Source organism: Pyxicephalus adspersus, chromosome 7, assembly GCF_032062135.1.
Source record: "Pyxicephalus adspersus chromosome 7, UCB_Pads_2.0, whole genome shotgun sequence".
Taxonomy (NCBI): domain Eukaryota; kingdom Metazoa; phylum Chordata; class Amphibia; order Anura; family Pyxicephalidae; genus Pyxicephalus; species Pyxicephalus adspersus.
The window spans coordinates 12,490,130-12,510,827 of record NC_092864.1 but is presented as its reverse complement, the minus strand read 5'-3'; the positions used below and the strand labels follow the sequence as shown (position 1 = coordinate 12,510,827).

Below are 20,698 nucleotides of genomic sequence, written 5' to 3'. Positions count from 1 at the left end.
TATAAATGGTCCATATAGAGAACTCTCCTCCCAATTATTATTTTTGTCATTACAAAGAACAAGAGGGCCCTCTTTGCGTCTGGAGGAAAAGAAGTTTAAGCTCCGGATAAAGAAGGGATTCTTCACTGTAAGGTCTGTGAAAATGTGGAATCGTTTCCCTCAGGAAGTAATTTCAGCAACTACTATAGATTGCTTTAAGAAAAAGCTGGATGATTTTATAGAAGCACAGAATATAACTGGGGATTAAGGATTTAAAGTAAAAATAACAGTGACTGTTTATCATGGGAACATCTGATTGCCTCATGGAATCAAGAAGGAATATCTTTCCCCTGTTGAAGCAAATTGTACTGGGTTTTTGCCTTCCTCTGGACCAACTTTGTCTTTAAAGGGTTTTATATCTGGGATATGTTTATTTCTCTAGTGGTTGAGCTTGATGGACTTATGTCTTTTTTCAACCTAACCTACTATGTGACTATGGACTTTGTGAAGTGCAGCGTAATATGCTGGCGCTATATAAATACTGTGTGGTAAAAATAATGTGTTGCCACTTCAACTTTTTTACCAACTTTTTCTGCCCACAGCTTCTTCCCACCCAGCTTAAAAAAAATTCTGGTGGAAAAACCGTGGTGTGTTTTTTCTCTACAGCTAATTCTTCAATCCATGTAAACTGATCTCTCTCTTTGGCCAACAAAGTTGGTGAGTGTTTACCACCTGTATGTTTCAAATGATAAATATTCATATGTACCATTTTATATTAATACCAATCACCAATGTCATGGGATATTGTACACCGATACCTAATGAAATAAGGGATCCTACACTGATCACCAATCAATGATCGACCACCAATGTAATGGAGGATTCTATACCGACCGACAATGTAAAGAAAACCATGGTCCATAAAACCTATACTTTTGCTCTTCCATAAACATATATTTGTTGACTTGTAATGTGTCTCTACAAGATAGAGATTCCTTCTCCAGCATTTTAAATATATAATTTTGTTGGACTGACCCTTTAACTACAAAAATGTCACCTTTGACCAAGGCGTACCTTTTTTTTAGCCACCATGCAATTGAAATTTAAAGGCTATTTTACTTCATACGTTATGACAGACCTCTCTCATTTGCCATCCCTACTTTGCTGGTAGAGGATTGTATTGCTTCCTTCAGGCCAGTAACCCACACTAATGTTTCCAGGTATCCCAGGCTGTGTGCTGATAAAGGGGGTGTTAAAGTTCAAGGAGAAGGAGAAGAATTTCAAAGCCAGTCTTCCGCCCGCAGGTGTTTGTGGAGATGGAAAAAGAAGTTTCTATTTCTAGGTCTCCTGTGAGCTCTGGAACTTTTTCTGTAGGTCAGAGGCCTACAATGAATGAAAACCAGCAGCTTCCACGAAACCAATCTATGTAGAGAGATGATGTACTAGTTATCCAGGTGGAGGGAAAAAACCTTGAATTTGCAGAAGATTTGAGGTGATGTGAAGAATATAAAAGCAAGCAAAATGGCAAATAGCCATCTAATTTCAGCCACTTCTAAACAGAGATTTCTGCTCCAAGATGTGAAGGATGTAACTTTTTTAGGATGTTAGGTTAAAGGGGTAACTAGGTTTACACTATCAATATGTAACAGGTTCACTTTAAAAAGGAGCTGTTCTGTGGAAGATGTGTGGCAAAAAGGCCCCTACAGGCAAAGGAATACTCAACAGCATACCCTAATGTCTTGTTGCAGCAGGTTGTTTCCCTATTTGTGCCTTTTTTTACACTATGTGCAGGCAACCATCGTGACAAATGCAGGGTAATATTATTATTAATAAACTGTAATTATATAGCAGCAACATATTACGCAGCACTGTACAATTATTGGGGGTTGCAAATGACAGACAAATACAGACAGTGACACAAGAGGAGGAGAGGACCCTGCCCTGAAGAGCTTACAATCTAAGAGGAGTGGTAGGAAGTAGTGATTGATTTAGGAGACAGAAGAAGATGGGTAGGTGAGGTTGAGGTGTTGGGTTTTGAGTGCTCTTTTAAACGTGCAGAAAGTAAGAGCAAGCTGAAAAGGGATGAAGAAGACCATTCCAGGGAATTGGGGCAGCCCTAGAAATGTCTTGGAGCCGTGCATGTGATGAGGTTATGAGTGAGGAAGTCATTAGTGGGTCATTGGAGCACTGAAAGGAGCGGCTAGGGGAGTATTTTTCTATCAGGTCACAAAGGCAAATGGGACAAGAACTGGGGAGGGATTTGAAGGCAAAGCACAGGAGCTTGAATTTGATTATAAGGTGAAATGGAAGCCAATAAAGAGAACTACAAAGAGATCCAGCAGAAGAGGAGCGGTGGCAAGGATGAATGAGTCTGGCTGTATTATTCATAATAGATTGTAGAGGAGAGAGTGGGGTTAGTGGAATACCAGAGAGGAGGAGGGTACAGTACTCCAGACGAGAGATGATAAGAGCGTGTACAAGGAGCTTGGTGGTCTCAGGGGACAGGTAGGGGCGGATTTTGTTTTTCTTCCATGTATCAGAGCTAATCCTGTTGACTGGTGATTTGCTGGTGGGGAAATACTGAGGAAGCAGCAGGAGAGGTGGAGAATACACAAATCCACAGAATGAATGGAGAAGAGGCAGGGAGATGCTTGCACTGCAGGTTCTTAGGTAGAGCTTTGTCTCCAGTAATGAGAACAGTAAGCAGCACAATAGTGGTATCACCAAACATCGGTCCAAATCTTTTAAGACTTGTAGTAAAAGGTAGCAGTGGCAAAGCAGATATATAAATCTAAGGAACAGAAGTATCTAGGTATAGGACAATTGGTATAACGTAGGACTCAAGAAAAAGGGGTAGTGCTTGGTCACAAAAAATATTTCTAAATATTACCTGTAGCACATCTTCACTTTTTGAGTCCAGATGCATCTTTAGTTTGCTTTACCTGCATGAAGTGAACTAAAGCGCAATCTGTACATGTGCACCTTACTTTAAAAAACTAGTAATGCATTGATATGAGCAGTTCCCATTTTTTGCTGTATGTAGGATCACACTGGGACATTTAGTTACCATTGAGCTGTGTTGACTTCCTAGTGTGTCCCTGCTCCTTTAAAGAGGATAGGGCTACCTCCAGGCAGATGTATGCATATATATAAGGGCTCTGTAAAACTATAGATAGGCCCCCACACTACAGATGTGTTGTGGCAAAGTAGCGTGGCTTACAAATATTAACAAATGTATTTAAAGCAAATAGCTAAAACTGTGGAGGGCTTGTTTTGAGGAGCTGCTAAGTGTGCTAGGAAAAAAACAAAAAAATGGGGAAAAGCACAGGTGTCTATCTATATATATTTCCCTATTTCTGTATTACTGCATATCCTATCCTCCATTGCTTTTCTAGAAATCAGGAATCGGAACCAGGTGCGAGACTAAAGAATAAACAATTGATACGTAACTGACTTACAGATCCTCTTTCACATTGGTTATCTAAGGAGACAACAAAGCACATAAAGTTTGCTTTACAGCTCCCTTTGTCTGACTGAATCCTCTGACAATTGTGAAGTGGCTGCTAATTTTGTGAAAAGGAGACTAGAGCTCCACCTGCTGGCTGCATAGAAGACTACATAACCTTACCTGTCTTACCTTGACCTGCCAAAAAAAAAAGAAAATGCGTAAAAAATTCACATATACCTTCCCACCAATGTTTGACAGCCTAAACCTTCCCAACATCCTTATCATAGCCACAAATGATTTTTCACTTTTTTATGATGAGGCAGAGGGGGCTGAGGACCGGAGTGATCAGCAGACACACCCAGTGTAATCGGAGAGATAGTAATGAATGTCTTCTCGGCAGGGGGAGGTGATTGGGAGGACAGGGACATCTCCTTACTACCCCCTCACTTCCACTATTCCTCTCCAGGCCTATCCCAGCTACAAAATACAAGTCAATGTTATCTTTCTTTTCACACATGCTGGGAAATGAGTTCTGCTTAGATTATTTAACTGATTGTAGTTCGGGATGATATAAGAACACATGAATTTAGCTGCAAAATGGCCATCACACAGACAGGAAGGTTCTGATGATACTGGTAATCCTCGGCACAAGACTTCTGACACCGGAGACTAATCTCAAAACTCAACCCACCCTGAACACATAATGTACCTGAACACATAGTCAACCCTTAAATGGTGAACCCTCCACAAAAAAATTCAATACTTGAATCAAAACTTTAGTTTGTAAGAAACACACCACTATCTAAATGCTCACATATTACAGTAAAAGCAAAAGTCCAGGCTGCAGTACATTGATTTCTGTTTGCATAATGTGGCTGATCCAGGAGGCGGTTCCATGACAGCCTGGGTTCCTAGAAAGAGGTTGAATGACAATGGCTGTCATGCAGTCTAAATGATTGATGACATCTAGAGGCAGAGAACAGGAAAAGCGAGGGAAAGCTACATATTTATGGTAAGTAGGGCAGAAAAAAATTGTTATTTTGAATTTTTACAATTCTTTGGCTATGTATTTTTAATTTGACCCTATTTAACCTTTAATTTGACCAGAACAAAAGTACAGGTATAATAAGGGCAGGTTTTCAGGTTTATTTTATGAAGACTGAACCTCATTTCCTGCTGTGTCAGGATTGGAAGTGAGGAGGAATCGCTCTAGTGGGTACACAGATGAAAGTAAAACCTGGCTACAAACTAGCTCTTCCCCACTTTATAAAAGTAAATTACTTGGCTACACACCATACACATATATTTAGTCTTACAGTTGTATTGGCTCTTCTCCTGTACAGAAATGCTTAGTTATTTTACTGAACACTGAGATGCCCAAAACTAACATTAGAATCTGCATCAACAGTATTGTTACCAGAACATTTTTTAAGCTGGGTAGGAAGAAGCTCTGGGTGTATGGAAGTCTCTGTATTGTGACACAACTTTTCAGTAACCGCCCAAAAACAGCCAGGTGGTTACTTAAAAGTGCCGGGTGCTGCACCCATCTAAAAGGGTCCGGGGAGAACACTGAGCAAGCCAGACAGAGCCCGCCTCTTTTACTGGTCATTTAGACCCCTCCCATCTTAACTAACCCTGGACCACACCTATCATTCATTTGATTTCACTTCTTTCAATATTGGAAGTTCAGCATCATATGGGGCCAATAACCACCAGGTCAGGTTAACCTAACCGGACGCCATTCATCCCTTTCATTCATTGAATTTCAGTTCAATTGCAGGGGCTCAGTGTGTGGTCATTAACCACGCCAGTCCGCAGACCCCTAAAAACTGCCATTGGCTGTTGTGTTGCAAATTTTTGCAACACCCATGATCTAAGCTATTACTTTTCACATCTCATACCAATATAATGTTACCAATTCCTCAAAGATGTACAGATTGTATTCTCTGGATTACCAAGTTTTCAACATGGCAGAGCTCTCCGATGACAGGTACACTTTAAGGCCCTGCTTCTGTTTCCAGTGTTTCTCCGGGGAGTCTGGTGCTGAATCATTCATAAAGCTGCTTTGGAGATCTGGAAAAATATCATTACTCAGCAGGATTTTTATGAGTCGTTACAGACTAATGAAACCGTGGAAATTTCCAGCCCCGTTCCTCTCGGAGTGCGGCACTCTGGAATTTAAATGTCCGAATATTCCAATACCGACTATTTATTTTTCTGTTTTTTAAACTGCGTTTAAATAACCTGCACGTTCCTCACAGCGCTGCCGCTGACACAGAATCTTCCATCAGATTGAGATTTTGATTAAAGGGAAAATGCAAACTTCAATCAATGTTTCTTTTCATGTAAAAAAAAACACCCTCGAATAAACCTCCCTAGCGGTCCAATTCCGTCCAAATTTCCATGCAAAAAGTACAATTTTTTGCATGGAAATTTATTTTTCATTGTAGGTTGTAATTCTTAGGCATAACTCACTGATATTTAACAAATTCAATAAATTTAAAAATAAACGTTAAATAACAAAACACAGAAATCTGTAAAAAAAAAAAAATATTTAAACATGTAATGTAACTTATAGTAGCATATAAAATATATATATATATATATAATATAATTATATATTTATTATATGAATATTTATTTTTATTGGACTCAATACAGCTATTTTGTGTTGACTTCAATAAAAAATTATTTGCATTTCCTGCCGATCCTCCCACACCGCACTGACGCATGTACCGACATCACCGGAAAACTCCGTAGATCTCGTCTCTGCAGGACCTGGGAGGACCGGTAGGAAGCCGGGGGACAACAACGGAGCAAGGTAAGTGAGTATTTTTTTAGTTAAAAGCGACTCCGAGTGTGACTCGGGATTACCAGCCTTTTGCATGTAAAATCCAACCCAAATCACACTCGGGATTACCATTAGGGGGGATAAGTTGTGTTACCTATATGTGCTCTCATATAAAACCTACCTTGTCGTCACCTATGTACATGGGGGCAGCCATATTAGTTCATTACATATACAGACCCTGCTTCCTCTTGTGTAGTGCTACACAATGGTTGTGCTTTCCTGCTGCTTCAACAATGCAATCTATCAGAGTCAGCTGACCCAAACAGTTCTCTCCTTGGGCCTGATTTATTAAAGCTCTCCAAGGCTGGAGAGGATACAGTTTCATCAGTGAACCTGGGTGATCCGGAAAACCTGGAATCTATTTCTTAACCGTCATTTGCTATTTTGTTAGCACATGTTTTAAATCCTGGACCAGATCAATTGCAGGTTTGCTGGATCACCAAGGTTCACTAATGAAAATGTATCCGCTCTAGCCTTGGAATTTTATTGAACCTGGCCCCTTATGTGGCTGACATTGTACAATAAGCAGTTAGGTAAAGTCATTATAGGACCTAGCAGAACAAGGGCGACAATAAGTGGCCCACTGATCACATACTGTTCTATAAAAGTAGAACTAACTCTGTCTCTGTTCCATTGTAGGCACCACCATCTTTTTCCTTGATTTGATTGGCTGGGGCTAGATGACAATCCCCAAGAAATCGTTCCACGGTTTACTAGATTTACTAGAACAGTGGGTGTTTATTTCGTACTTATACTTTTTGTCGCCAAAACTATTCAGTTCCGGGAGCCGCAGGTAAAGCAAGGATGTGCTGGGTGTCCCAGCTACCAGCACTGAGCTGTGCCTTTGACCACTGAAGAGGGATCAGGCAGATGAGTTGTGAACGAAGGGCCTTTGGCCTGTCCCTTTCTGATCGCAAAAATGGAACTTTAGCTTTAATTGCAACTACTGGACTAATGATGATAATGATGAGCACCTCAAGATGTCAGAGGTGAGTAACAGCCACACCCACACATCACAAATGCCCTTTCACATACAGAAGGGGGCCAATCCGACCAGGTCTGGGTACTGGGCAGCATGGCCAAACTGTTATGCTTACTGCATTGAACATGGCAATCATATCATTAATCAGTTGGATTGTTTTCCTTTTGTCTCCCCAGGGTTGCATTATCCATTGCTATTCCATTCATGCTATTCCCTTCATTCTAGCTCTGGTATTGTTTTACTATCTTTATTTGTATCATTGGGATAATATAGAGCCCTTCCGTGCTGCAGTAGCAACTCCCTTAATTAATGAGATCAAGCCATCCCGTGCTGCTCTTCATGTCAACACCTTGCTGGTCGCTTGCTCACTTGCACCGCAACACTTGTTTTAAAGAACCAACATCTGCACATTTACCATCTGGTGGCAGTAAGCAGTACTAGGACCGCTCACTGTCACCCCTATTCATTCTCTTTGGCAGTGGTCGCCAACCAGTGGTTCGTGGAGCACTGGTTGTCCGCAAGGAAATTCTGGTGGTCCACAGAAAAATTTAGACATAATTTGCAATTTTTATGTTTATGTTGAATAAATTCTTATATTCTAAATGGCAATTTTCACCTTTATATTGCACTAAATTCACAAACTGTACTAGAGATGGAAAAACAAGGAAGACCCAGCGTGACGTCAGTGTAGTGTTAAGTTGTTTGGGGTAAATGTTGCTGAGCCGTACGCTTCAGTATTGTTTCCATCATTACAACAGTCACCCCGCTCCACCAATTGTTTTATTTTATTTGTTTATTTCTTTGATGCTCTTTTAGGTAAGTATGACCTTAACTGTGTATTTCCTTTAACTTCTATATTTATTGGCATCAAATAGTTTGATTTTGATAACTTTCATTTCTTGTTTGGTCTTAGATTCAAATTAAATAAACCTATCGTGAGTGAGAGAAAGCAAACACATATTTTGCATTTCTTTAGTAATACAAAAGATAATGCAACTAATGATAATAGTAACAATAGTAATACTTCACTTAACCGTGAGCTGATCAATGAATCAGAGCCTCCACAGTCCTCGTCAGCACCATTAGGAAGATCATTATTTTACAAATGTATTTTTCTTTTTATAAAAATTCATGTTAATGGTCCGCGGGATGTAAAATGATGAGTTTAGTGGTCCGTGAGGTCCGAAAGATTGGCGACAGCTGCTGTATGGGGCTGCTGCGATGAAAAGCTACATGTAGCAACTCCTCAGAAACAGCGGATCCCTGGCATAAGGAAGCGGTAAACGCAACACAACCTCATGGCCAGTGTGATCCTATCCTTACTTTACAAGCTGTATTATGTAACAAAACGATTTATATAAATGATTCAATAATATTTATTCTATTTTAGATTAAACTTCACTTCCTACACATTAAATGTGTGAACAATAAACCATAAAAAAGTGTAATCACTTGCATTCAAAATGCTGAAACAGTAGATGGGAAAAAATTTTACAATGTAGCAGGAAAGGTGATAATAAAATATATCGAGTCCTTTGGTAACAATCCGCCATCTGTGTACAAAGCGTATAAATATAAACTCAGAATATTTGTGCTCAAACACATGACAAGTGTGAAGATCTCCAAATAATCCTCTGCCAGGTGGAAACAGACGGACCTTAATTCTTACTTACATTTTTGTTGCCAAAACTATTGCAGGAAAAGCAACCCGACCAATATCAGAGGGCAGAAATAAATGCAGCAAGAGGAGTGTTCAGAGGAAACATGTACAGTGTGAACATGCTCATGGAACAACGAATGCTTCAGGAGCCGGGCACAAAGATAGAACTATAAAGGGTTGTTGTGATATCCGGCACCATGATGCCAGAAACAAGTGATTGTGCTTCAATGGAACCTGCTGACAGTGTTTCTGTTGGACTTTTTATAAAAGTAACTTATTCTTTCTTTTAAAACTCAATACAAAAAAAAAAAAAAGAATCTAAATTACATATTATTTTAAAACTCATTAAATGTACTTGAATCTATCTTGGTTTTTAATCCCCTGTGCAGGCTTCTTATATACATGAAATTATTCTCACTCAAGGTGAATGATGAAGGAGGTCAGGGTGGCTCAGGTGTATAGTGGTCCACCGACTTGATTCATTAAGCCACCCTGGTGAATCAATGATTGGCCGATCGGAAACTATCTGTGTGCATTTCAATGGAGGAGAGTGCTGCTTGCTCATCCTCTCCCTTACCATCACCAAAGAACAGAACGGGCATTAGGTTTACATTCATCTGTCACTGGAAACAATCACTGCAATCAAAATTGAACGTGTTTACATAGCCTTAAGCTACGTACACACTTCCAATTTTTATCGTTGGTAAACGAACGGCGAACGATCCTGCACGATATCTGCGAACGATCGTATGGCACCGATCCTGTACATACAGATAACGACTGTACACACGATAGATGCGATCGTTTGAACGATACAGGAAGTGACGTGCACCACAGGAAGTGAGTGAACGTTCGTTCACCGCGCATGCTCAGACCATGGACGATCACTGAACGACTGTACACACGATAGATGGTCAACGATCGTCGTCCAATCCAATCCGCCGGTCCGGTCGTTAATTTCCAACGACTATCCTCGTTCGTCGGCGTCGTTGGTTACTTTTTTTACGAACGATTTTTGGCCAATCGGTCGTTCATCGTTCATTTCCAATGATAAAAATTGGAAGTGTGTACGCAGCTTTACACAGGCTGGGAAAGGGAAGGACAACACAAAGGGCCATTAAGACAAGCTGCATTGCATGTGCTAAAAGAAGGATCTTGATAGGAGGAGATGGGAGATGAGCTCATTGTTCAGCTTCTGCTCCTTAACTGTCCAATCAGAAGCTAAGGCCAGGACTGTGTTGCTTAACTGTAGATGCAAGAAAAGATCACCTTCCTGGCTCCGCTGTCTGGCAGAGATGTGTATAGCTCAGGATTGGATGGGCAGAAATACAAATCCTTTAACAATTAAAACAGCTCTTTGTATTTTATCCTTGTTCAGATTTAACAAGATCATGCTGTTGAAGTGATGGAAACACTGAAGCTGACTAGAGTGCATGCTGCTGGTCTTCCTGATCCCGATTCGAATGACTCGGAAAAAGTATGCAAGATGGCTGTTCAGACTTCACTAGCTACAAGCTAGTTCCAGGGTGGTGAAGCTTGGAACAAGATGGGTTTATGCTTCAAAAATGCAAGGAAGCAATGTCAGCCCCCATTTTTATTAGAATAGGTTCCCTTTAAAATGCAAAGACAAATGCCTGATTTATTAAAGCTCTCCAAGGCTGGAGAAGATACACTTTTTTTGGTGAAGTTGGGTGATCCAGCAAACCTGGAATGGATTTCCTAAAGTAATTTGCTATTTATTGAAAAATGTTCTTGTTCCTGGACCAGATCCATTTCAGGTTTTTTGAATCATCCAGCTTGACTGAAGAAAGTGTATCTTCTCCAGCCTTGAAGAACTTTATTAAATCAGGGCCAAAGGGAGAAAGGAAGTAAATTTCTACCCATATAATAACAGTAGTATTACAGGCTACAAATAATCTCACAGCAATCCAGGACCTCTGAATAACCATACAGAAGAATTTATTGTGTTTCTGCATCATTGGGAATCTTAAGAGAGTGGTTTTAGCTGCTTTTGTTCCAGACATTTTAAGTCTCCATTTTAACATTATACCCTGGCTGGTACCCACACTTGTTGCCACATATAAGCCGCTGTGCGTAGCCCCTGGCAGACGATTCGGTGATATTCCTCTTCTCATCTGGCACTGACGAGGGTTAAGAAGGTTTGCAGTTAATGCAGAAGAGCGGTTAGTGGCCCTGGGAGACTTCCAAGAGCAGATGTTGCGGGGTTGATGTTACACGATGCTGAGAAAGAAGAGGAAGGAAGAGTACGGCTGCCAAGCCTCCACCCCCGATGTGCTGTAATTGAGTGCAGCCGCTCTCTAAACCCATGTGGAGACAGCAGGTGCGGCTTCGCCAGCGGATTTAAACTCCGCAGTCCGGGGTATCCCCACCTGTGATGGGGCCTCCGAAGCGTATTCCCTCTTTTCTCCATCAGTGCCTGGGAGTAATCCGATTAGCTTCTAATTACACACACCAATATACTCCAACATCAAAAGAAGCTCTGTGACACTAAAGGGGTCAAAAAGTCTCTCTTCTCAGAGGTCACGGAGTTTATAAGGCTTCCTGACGACCGACTGTAGAGACATTAGAGGGCCTTTTATAAGCTCAGACTTCATAAAGTTTAGCCCTGTTAGGCCTAAATTAATTACATTACCAAATCTGCCTGCCAGGGCCTGCTAGGGATCACTAAGTGACAGTCGGTGCAATTACCATGCACAATTGCTGCGCTGCAAAACTACATACAATAGTGAAACATCTGTCAAAACTCACTCAAGTCTATATTAGGGGAGAACAGTACACTCAAGTTCCTCTTTCAAAATTTCAAGTCTGGGCAGACTTTATTGCAGAAAATGACTGGCAATGTTCCTTTTGTAATTAATCAATCTTACATGTCTGATCGCCTTTCTCTTCTGTCAAAAAATCACTGAGCAAAAGCGGCCAAGCATAGGAGGCTGGGTTACTCAGCGCTTCTCGGAAACCCGGGGGATGCCTGTCCAAAAATCCCTTCATCCCCTTCCAGTCAATGAAGATGACCAAAGATCAAAACAAGGAAGAGAAGAAGAAAGAAGATGGCGGAGCCCGGAACGCAACAGGGACAGACGAGTGCAATAATAAAATTGCTATCAGGCTCGTAAGGTTATTTTATTGCAGATGGGACATCACGTGTGTGAACCTGCATGGTCACAATATTTTACTTCTTGGGATTTTCATTCCACTTTTTTTTGGTGTACCTTTTACATACACTAAATGGCAAAAGGATGAGGACACCTAACAATCATACTATATCCAATTCCAAGTCCAGGGCCAATATTATGGATCCCCTTTCCTATGATAGCCTCCATTCTTCACGGCAGGTGTCCCATAAGACTTTGGAGTAAGTAGGAATTTGTGTCCAATGAGCCATACCAGTTCATGCTAAAGGTGCTCAGTAGGGTTGAGGTCCAGGCTCTGTGCAGGAGACTCGAGTTCCATTTCTACGTGGAGCTGGCTATGTGAGCAGGGGTAGTCATGGTGGAAAAGAACAAGACCTTCACCCAACTGTGATAAGTTTGGAAAAGGACAATTGTGTAAAATGTTTTAGTATAATATGGCTTTTACAGAACCCTTTGCTGGAAACAACTGAACTCAAAATTCTGGAAGGTCCATATACAGGTTCTCCCATGATAGTATAACCTTTCGTGTCTCTGAAAAGTTTAATAAATCAGGTCCAATATCTAAGCATTGTGTCATGCATTAAAATGCAAGCTTTGTATGCAATGAAAAACTGTGAATCCCTCTTAATAGGTAATTGGGTTGATGTGAAGGTTCTGTGACCAGTACTCCCAGTCTGCGGACTCATATATGATCGTCAGATCTCCCAGTGTACAATTCAATGTACCCTACAGTATTCTGGAGCTGATTTTTTCTCAGTAGTAGGAGCTTTACATTACAGCCTGCTAACATGGCGGCTGGCTTAGTACTCGCCCGGGGTGTACAATACACATATGCTGGGTGTGCGTCATTAAATAATGTCCCTGCAAGCTGTAAACTGCATTGTGTATAGGCCTTCCTATTCCCATTAGGCCTTCCCTCCCAGGCCCCACTCGCTGGCTGCTTTTTCTCAAACCTAACCGGGCTCTGGATCAGACAGCTGCTAATGAAAAACAAATTGTTATATTACCTAGGAAAATAATTTGCAGGAAACCTGAATTAACAGTGACGGGAAAAAAATGGGGGAACGGAGCTCAAGGAAGGTGTGTTGTTCTATATGAGAAGAAAACTTATCTTAAAAGGAGCCAGCTCCATTACCAGGAGTGCAAATTTCTAAAAGATATGCATTAAAAAAGAGGTAATAGCAGGCACTAACTAAACCCAGCTTGTCCTGCCATTAAGTATATTGTATTCCCTTTTCAAATGCAGCACAAAAGCTGCCACATATTACTCAGCTACTTACAGTATTTAGTGGTACCTGGATATTGGGGAGGAGTCCCGTGTAGAGGTGGTGACAGTGGGAGGAGCCTGGACGGGGTTACCCATAGGACAGCCAATAGGCATCAGCATGCAGGCATATTCCTGGGTGAAATCAGTAATCAGCACTCCTGGTCAGATGACCCATCTTGAGGTCACTGAGGTCATTTGTGATTAGGGGTGTGGCTATTACTGACCTATGCCAGCACATAAGTGGGAAAGCAGAAGACACAATTTCATTTTTTAAGGGAGCACCATAAGGAAAATTATGATGTGGTGCTTAGGTGGGCTTTTAAAGCAGAATTACAGTCTGGCATAACATACATTTAAAACCTCTCCCTTACCGACTTATTTCCCATATAAGTATCCTGCCTGCCTGTTCCAAAACATCATATGTGTAAAAAAACAAATTTTCCCTAATTCACAGTACAGAAGTACTGAAAGCATCCAATATGAATGAGTGAGCCAAATATCGCCAAAACTGAGAGCTAGGGAAAAAAATCTGTCCCTTACTATAAAGGTGCGTACACACTTCCAATTTTTATCGTTCCAATCGAACGACGAACGATCGATTGGGCAAAAAATCGGTCGTAAAAAAGTAACCAACGACGCCGACGAACGAGGAAAGTCGCTGGAAACGACCGACCGGACCGACGGATCGGATTGGACGACGATCGTTGAACATCGTTCGTGTGTACGGTCGTTCGTTGATCGTCCATGTTCAGAGCATGCGTGATGAACGAACGTCCGTTCACTTTCCTGTCGTGCACATAGTTCCTCTATCGCTCAAACGATCGTATCTATTGTGTGTACAATATCTACGAACGATCGTGTCGTTAACTCTATGTGCAGGATCGGTGCTATACGATCGTTCGTATATATCGTGCAAGAACGTTCGTCGTTCGTTTTCCAACGATAATAATTGGAAGTGTGTACGTAGCTTTAGTTCATCTGTCTCTCAGAGTTTTTGTGCTCTGTTTACTCAGCAATTAGAAGATTTTCTCCTGCTCACATTTATCAAAGTCAAACCCGAAACGTGTTGATTACTTGAGACCTAATATCCAACAAATTTCATTCTTGGGCGAATTGTTTTAAGTTTAATCATGTTTGCTTTTTTACATGTGATTTTTTTTAATATGTTTAATATAATATAGATGATGTTTGAATCAGATAGAAAATGCACTGCCTTAAAAGTCTTGTTATTGATTTTTGTTTCTTTGATACCTTTTTAGATATTTAGACAAATTGGGATGTGGTATTATCGGAAAAAAATTAGGTGTTTTGGGAAAAAATTATTCTAAAGATCCAAGTAGTTTCAGGAGGGCCCAGAATTGTGGCCCTAATGGCAGAATTGTTATTGTGTTCCTGAAGTTTTTTGGAGTATCTTTAAAGCCAGAGTTCACTGATTAACAGATATTACATGTTAAAGCTGACCAACTGCATTAAAGTTGCATGCTTGTTATGATTGTGGCCTACTGTTGAATCTTGGAGCTCTTTGTGTATTTCTTCCATATCTGTGTAATAAGCTCCTATTGTATGATATTTCCCCCACCTCCTAGATTGTAAGCTCTTTGGGACAGGGTCTTCTCCTCCTCCTGTGTCACTATCTGTATCTGTCTGTCATTTGCAACCTCTTTTTAACGCACAGCACTGTGTAATATGTTGGCGCTAAAAAAATCCTGTTTATTATTATTATTAATATTATTAATAATAATATTAATATTAATAATAAAGACCAGTCACTGCTCTCTTTATGTGCAGACTGATTGGTCTTGTATCCACCCCTCCTCTAGTCCCTCCCACCCTGCTCTCTGTACAGACTATATACAGCCCAGTAATGATGTCACTGCTAATTTTTACAGGATAATAACAGGATTTGCAAAGGCATTTGCTGCACAAAAAGTGGATTTATATGCTATGTGGCTAAAAGTTTTCATGCTTTAAAAAGCTATAATGGTTGTTTTTGGTAACCTAGGCTATGCAATAAAAAGCAAATATCGGAGCTAAGAGGCAAATAAATGCTTGTAATCACAGCGACACGGTCACGTAGGGCCGCGCTGCAAGAGAATTTTTATACGGCCCTGTGTTCTTGTTATGGCATATAAATATTTATCTGCATACATACACATGGACATGCTCATACACACACTGGCTTGCAGATGCAAACACAAAACCTTGATGGCTCTGGCGCTGCCATCGTGCCAAGCGCGCAGTTCTGCTACCCCCCACCCGTGCCCCCACCCAATCCCGAGCCGGCACCTGGCCCATTGGCAGGCTGGAAGGGCAGCTGCATGGACTGGAGTAGATTCTGACTGTGTTACAGGGATAAATGTCTAATGAGAGCCGGCTGGGCCCGATTAACCCTTTCACAGATCCGGTCGGCTGAGGTGACCTCTCTCGACTTTATTTTTAATTGCCGTGCACTGCCTGAATATCATGAAAATTCTAAATGAGAAACACATTTACGTCTCCTTGGCAGCTGATAGCCATTCCAGAGTCCGGCACCTTGTGTGTACTCTTATCTGTATCTGTATATATTAAGCAAGTGCAAGTGTAATACTTCCAGGTATTTATCACTTCTTACAGGGACCACAGTATGTCCCCGGCCTTCATCTAACTTCTTCTCTGCCACCACCTTTGTCCAGGTTATCGCCCAGTGCCACATCTACTTCCTAGACTGAGATGATGTAATCATGTAGATTGAGGAAATTTTTTTTCTGCCTGCAGCAGAGTGAGTTTACAATAGGCTACATCACTATTTTGGATGTAAAAGACCTGCAAAGGTGCTGAATGATTACAGAGTACAATGGACTTTGCAATCACCCCCTATAAGTGTACCTGCCAGTCATGTTCAGTGCAGCTCAGAACAACCTCAAGAAAGAACTGTACCCTAAGGGGTTTATTATTCCTTTTTTCACTCAAGGGCCAATTTTAGAGCAGAACAAACTGGGTAATAGTCCAGGGCCCCCACTTTCTTCAGGGCTCCAAATAACAGATTGGCAGGGAGCTAGAATGTTGTGTATTTAGGGCCCCCATATTTGCCCTGTTAGTCTAAAATTTTAACCTTCATTCAAACAAAGCTAATAATATATTAAAATTAAACATTTTACAAAATAACAAAAGAGTTAAAAAACTATTTAACTGTATATAAAATATAGGGGGTAAAAAAAAAAAAATCCCACCGTCGGACCCGCCACCACGACTCCAATAACAATTATAAAAAGCGCCGTAAAACCGTGCATGAAATGTCAATGGAGATCTTCAAGCGCGTGTATTAAATGGCATATCAGCATTAAAGTTTACAGCTTCCTCTGCAGAACAGGAGTCTGTCCATAAAGGCAGCTGAATGCCCAGACTGTGTGTGTGAAAGAAGCAAGGTTTTGTTTAAGAGCCAGATTCCACCTCCTCCCTCTTCCCTTGCGCTCCGCTGCGAATTTCTCGTGCACAGGCTCTCTCCCCGCCGTTAGGATAAATAAGTCCGTAATTGTGAACCGTCAATAAAATAGCAATTAACTCGTGGTTGGACCTGCATAATTAAGAGGTTTTATGGGAGATTTCTAAATCCTGCTGGCTCCTTGGACGCTGTGCAGGTAGCATGCAGTGAGTATAAATGTCCACTAGGGGCCACTATCCTATGTGCAGGTCCTGATACAGCATCCTTACTATGATTGTGTTCTACAGCAATGTGGGGGAATTACATTTTGGTTGGGATTCAATTGGCATTTGTGTTGAAAACATGCAGAGGGCCATATGCTCCACCGGTCTCCCGAATCCAAAAAAATTCTACCTAATCTTTATTTATAAATAAGCAATTGAAGTTATGTTTATGGTCAATGCTAGAATTAAGGCCAAACTAAAGTTCCACTTTTAAGAACCCATAATCAGGCTGGTCATTATTGCAGAAAGAGACAGGCGATGTCTCTTCTGCATTGATGTGTCTTACCTGCCTGATTGTCCCAGGTTTGTACATGTGCAGCATAAGCTTTGGTTGTCAGGATTCCCAGCAAACCGACCTCCCATGCGCATGTGCAGGAATTATGTCATCCCAGCCTGGCCACTCAAGATGGGCGAAGATTATCTACAGGAATAAAAGAAAGAAAAAGATGGAGGCGCCCTGTGAGGGAATAGGGACAGGGTGACAACGCTTACATACTGTACTGTACCTATAAAGGAGCAGTGTTGTCACCTTAGGATCCAAGGGCTAGGGCGTGTGCTAAGCTTACGGAAAGCTTCATCTCTCCTTTTCTCTATGATAGGGTAGAGAAGTTCTATAGTCATCTTTTTGATAGAATTAAGATAACACTGCAAAGTCCTGGGGTCACTGAATTGCTAGCCCCACTTAATGCCCCACTCCAGTGCTGGTTCAGGGCAGTGAATCCCATTGGTCCAATGCTGCCCCATGTCTTATGCTCCTCTAGAACTACAAGTTGCAGGTGATGAAGGGTAGTATACGCCATGAATTACCCCACCTCCCTAGTTTCACTCTAACTGGGCACAGCAAGGGGTTTTCATTAATACGTCCCCAAATATATGCCTTGCTGCTCTCAAACGAACCATCTCCCAGCCTACAAACCCTTCTCTTCTCTAAGGGATCATCTTTTGGGTTTACCTATTCATGGTGCAGTTTGGTGCCTACTCTCCCTATGATAATCTGCTACAACTAAAACAAATCCTCCATGGTTCATTCCAAATAGGACATTACACTTAAACTTACACTCTCCCTAATAACCCTAAGGAAGCCTAAAAGGTGAAATGCCTTAGGCTTAGAGACCTCCCTTATGGTTAATAAAACTTTTATTCCAATTCACACTAGGAGTTTTATGTCTAGTTGGACCCGGTATCCTATAATTGCTTAGTTTGTTGAAATCTGTACTAATTTGTGTTTGTACATCAATATTATGCCTTACTAATATCACAATGTGATTAATCTTCTTTACAAAAAAACTTTATATTGGCCACATTTAAAACCCCCCTCTGTCTATTCTTTTCATTTGTTGGTTACCTAGGGGGTGGCCAATGACTTAGTTAGTAGGGAATACCATATCCTACCCCTGCCTTATACATTTCTATTAATTTGTCCTTGTTTTATCTCTGCCATGGTGGAGGCTGAGGTTCAATGCGATTGCAGCACTGTGACCACTGTAGCAGTTACATTGCCACACTGTGGTCCTGGATTTGGTAACTAAAATCTATTGAGTCTGCATAAATGTTGCATACTTTCCACTACATTTGCACAGCAGTTTGCTTCCTATAAATAGTTACCTGGCTTTCATGCAATAATCAGATCCCTTGTGTGTGATTGCTGCAAAGCACCAGGCACAAAGTATTAGAATGTCCCTCTCCTCTCTCTCTCTGAGGACGCAGGGAGACAGATTATGATGACAGAGCAACACAGCTTTGTGAAGTGATCACTGCCAGAAAATAGTGATCCCCATCTGGGTGTTGAGGTTTTCCATTCTTGGACTCTTCCTTGTTAATTTGTTTGCATACAGCGAGCATAGAATGCATGTGAATGTGCAGAATGTGTGCAGGTGTAAGGAGGACAGAAATATTGTAATTCACTGAGCTCATATTAGAAAGCTGTTACAACAATAATGTTTCCCTTAGAGTTTCATTTCTGGATTTCACATTCTTGCCTTTTGATATTTGCAGATTCTGCCTCTATTGGCTTTCTGTTATCATTGCAATCACTCAGCTTCACTAATGAACAACTGCTGAGATCAAATCTAAGCCAAAAGTCTACTGCTTGCAATCTGTCAGACCTGACTGGTAAACATGCACAGAAATGCAATAAACGCAATCACTGTGCAGAACTACAAAGCAAGGAACAGATCCCCTATACGTGTTATACAAATCATGATGTTCATACTTATATACAATGATGCATAGAAAATTGGAATGCATGAATCTCCCTTTCACGCTCTTTGCTGCAGTATTTCCCCTAAAGGTGCACCATAATACATATTTAAAGCCCAAATGAAATATTGTAAATACATATTGAAGCAATAAGAATTTGTACAAACATTCATTTTTCTAGTCTAGTCCTGTTGTTGCATTGGTGCGGTGTTCTCCCCAGGCCCTTTTAGCAGGGCACACCATCCGGCAATTTTCAGTAACCACCGGGTTGTTTTTGGGTGATATTGATTAGTTGGGTCACAACACAGGGACTGCGACCAGCCTACAGTTTCTTCCCACCCAGTTTAAAAAATTCAGGGTTGAACACTGAGGGTGTCAAAATATGTGCAGTCCAAAAGGGACCAGAGTTAGACCAAGCGCACTCAGTAACAGATCTGCTCAGACATGCCCCCTTCCCTTTCTCTGTGTGAGAATATTTGGGGACCCAGAATAAAAGATGCTTATTATATACAAGAATAGGAGCACCCCTGCCATACTCCACAGCTTGTATCCAGTGCAAATGGACGCACAATACAACACACATTGTATTGAATACAAAGAAGTGAAGCCAACCTTACACACCTAGCTATCCTTATCAAATTATCCTCTGGGCTTTAACTTTGAAATTTGTTGCAACAAATAAAATGAGTACATATGGCAAGTGGGGCCACCATTTGCTACGTGATTCCAATATTAAGCCTCTCTCCTCTGATTGGCTGTCGCTCACCCTCTGCAGATCACCAGCCAACCAAGAAGTTGCATCTGCAAGAAAAGTCCAATTTTAAAACAAAACGCCATTTACAATATTAGCGAATTGAAGAGTTACCCTGGGATTTGTGGTCCTACAGGAGTCAAAGGCTGATTTGCTGTATATTTTCTGTTTATTAGTATTTTCTGTCTCCACTATATAAACAAGGAAAAAAATAAATTAGGCAGGAGTCAATGAGATAACGTTTCAACCTTCAGTCTGCTTTTGGGGTGTGGTGGTAATGGCAGGAAAGTCACTCCCCTTGCATATGGTGACGTTGCTCCCTTCCTCACCATTTACAATGAGGCTATAGATGAAAACACTGCATTGATGTGAATGTGCACTCTGTGACACATATAGGTGTAAGCCGTTCCATGTTTACATATGATATTTAGGCAGATACCACCCAAAATTAAAGGGAAGCTCCAGGTGAATGATTCCTCGATGGGCCAGGTTGGTTTGCATTATATAGAGGGAATCCATAAAGTAACACTCTAAATCAGTGTTTCTACCATAGGGGAACCCTCGAAATAACTTTCAGGTCTTCAGGAAACCCCCGGCTATAATTACATATAGATCATTGGTGTCATATAAACTGACTTGAGGGGTACAAATTCCTCATTGTTTAAGGAACCCCTAGCAACCTCTGGAGGAACCCTGATTGGGAAACACTTGTGTAGATCCTGCGA

General features: G+C 41.1%; 1 protein-coding gene across 2 annotated transcripts in view; it reads right to left on the bottom strand.

The window, feature by feature from the left end:
• LOC140335099 (lipase maturation factor 1-like) overlaps positions 1-20,698 on the bottom strand; it is a 160,806-nt gene that overhangs the window by 47,919 nt on the left and 92,189 nt on the right. The window lies entirely within an intron of this gene.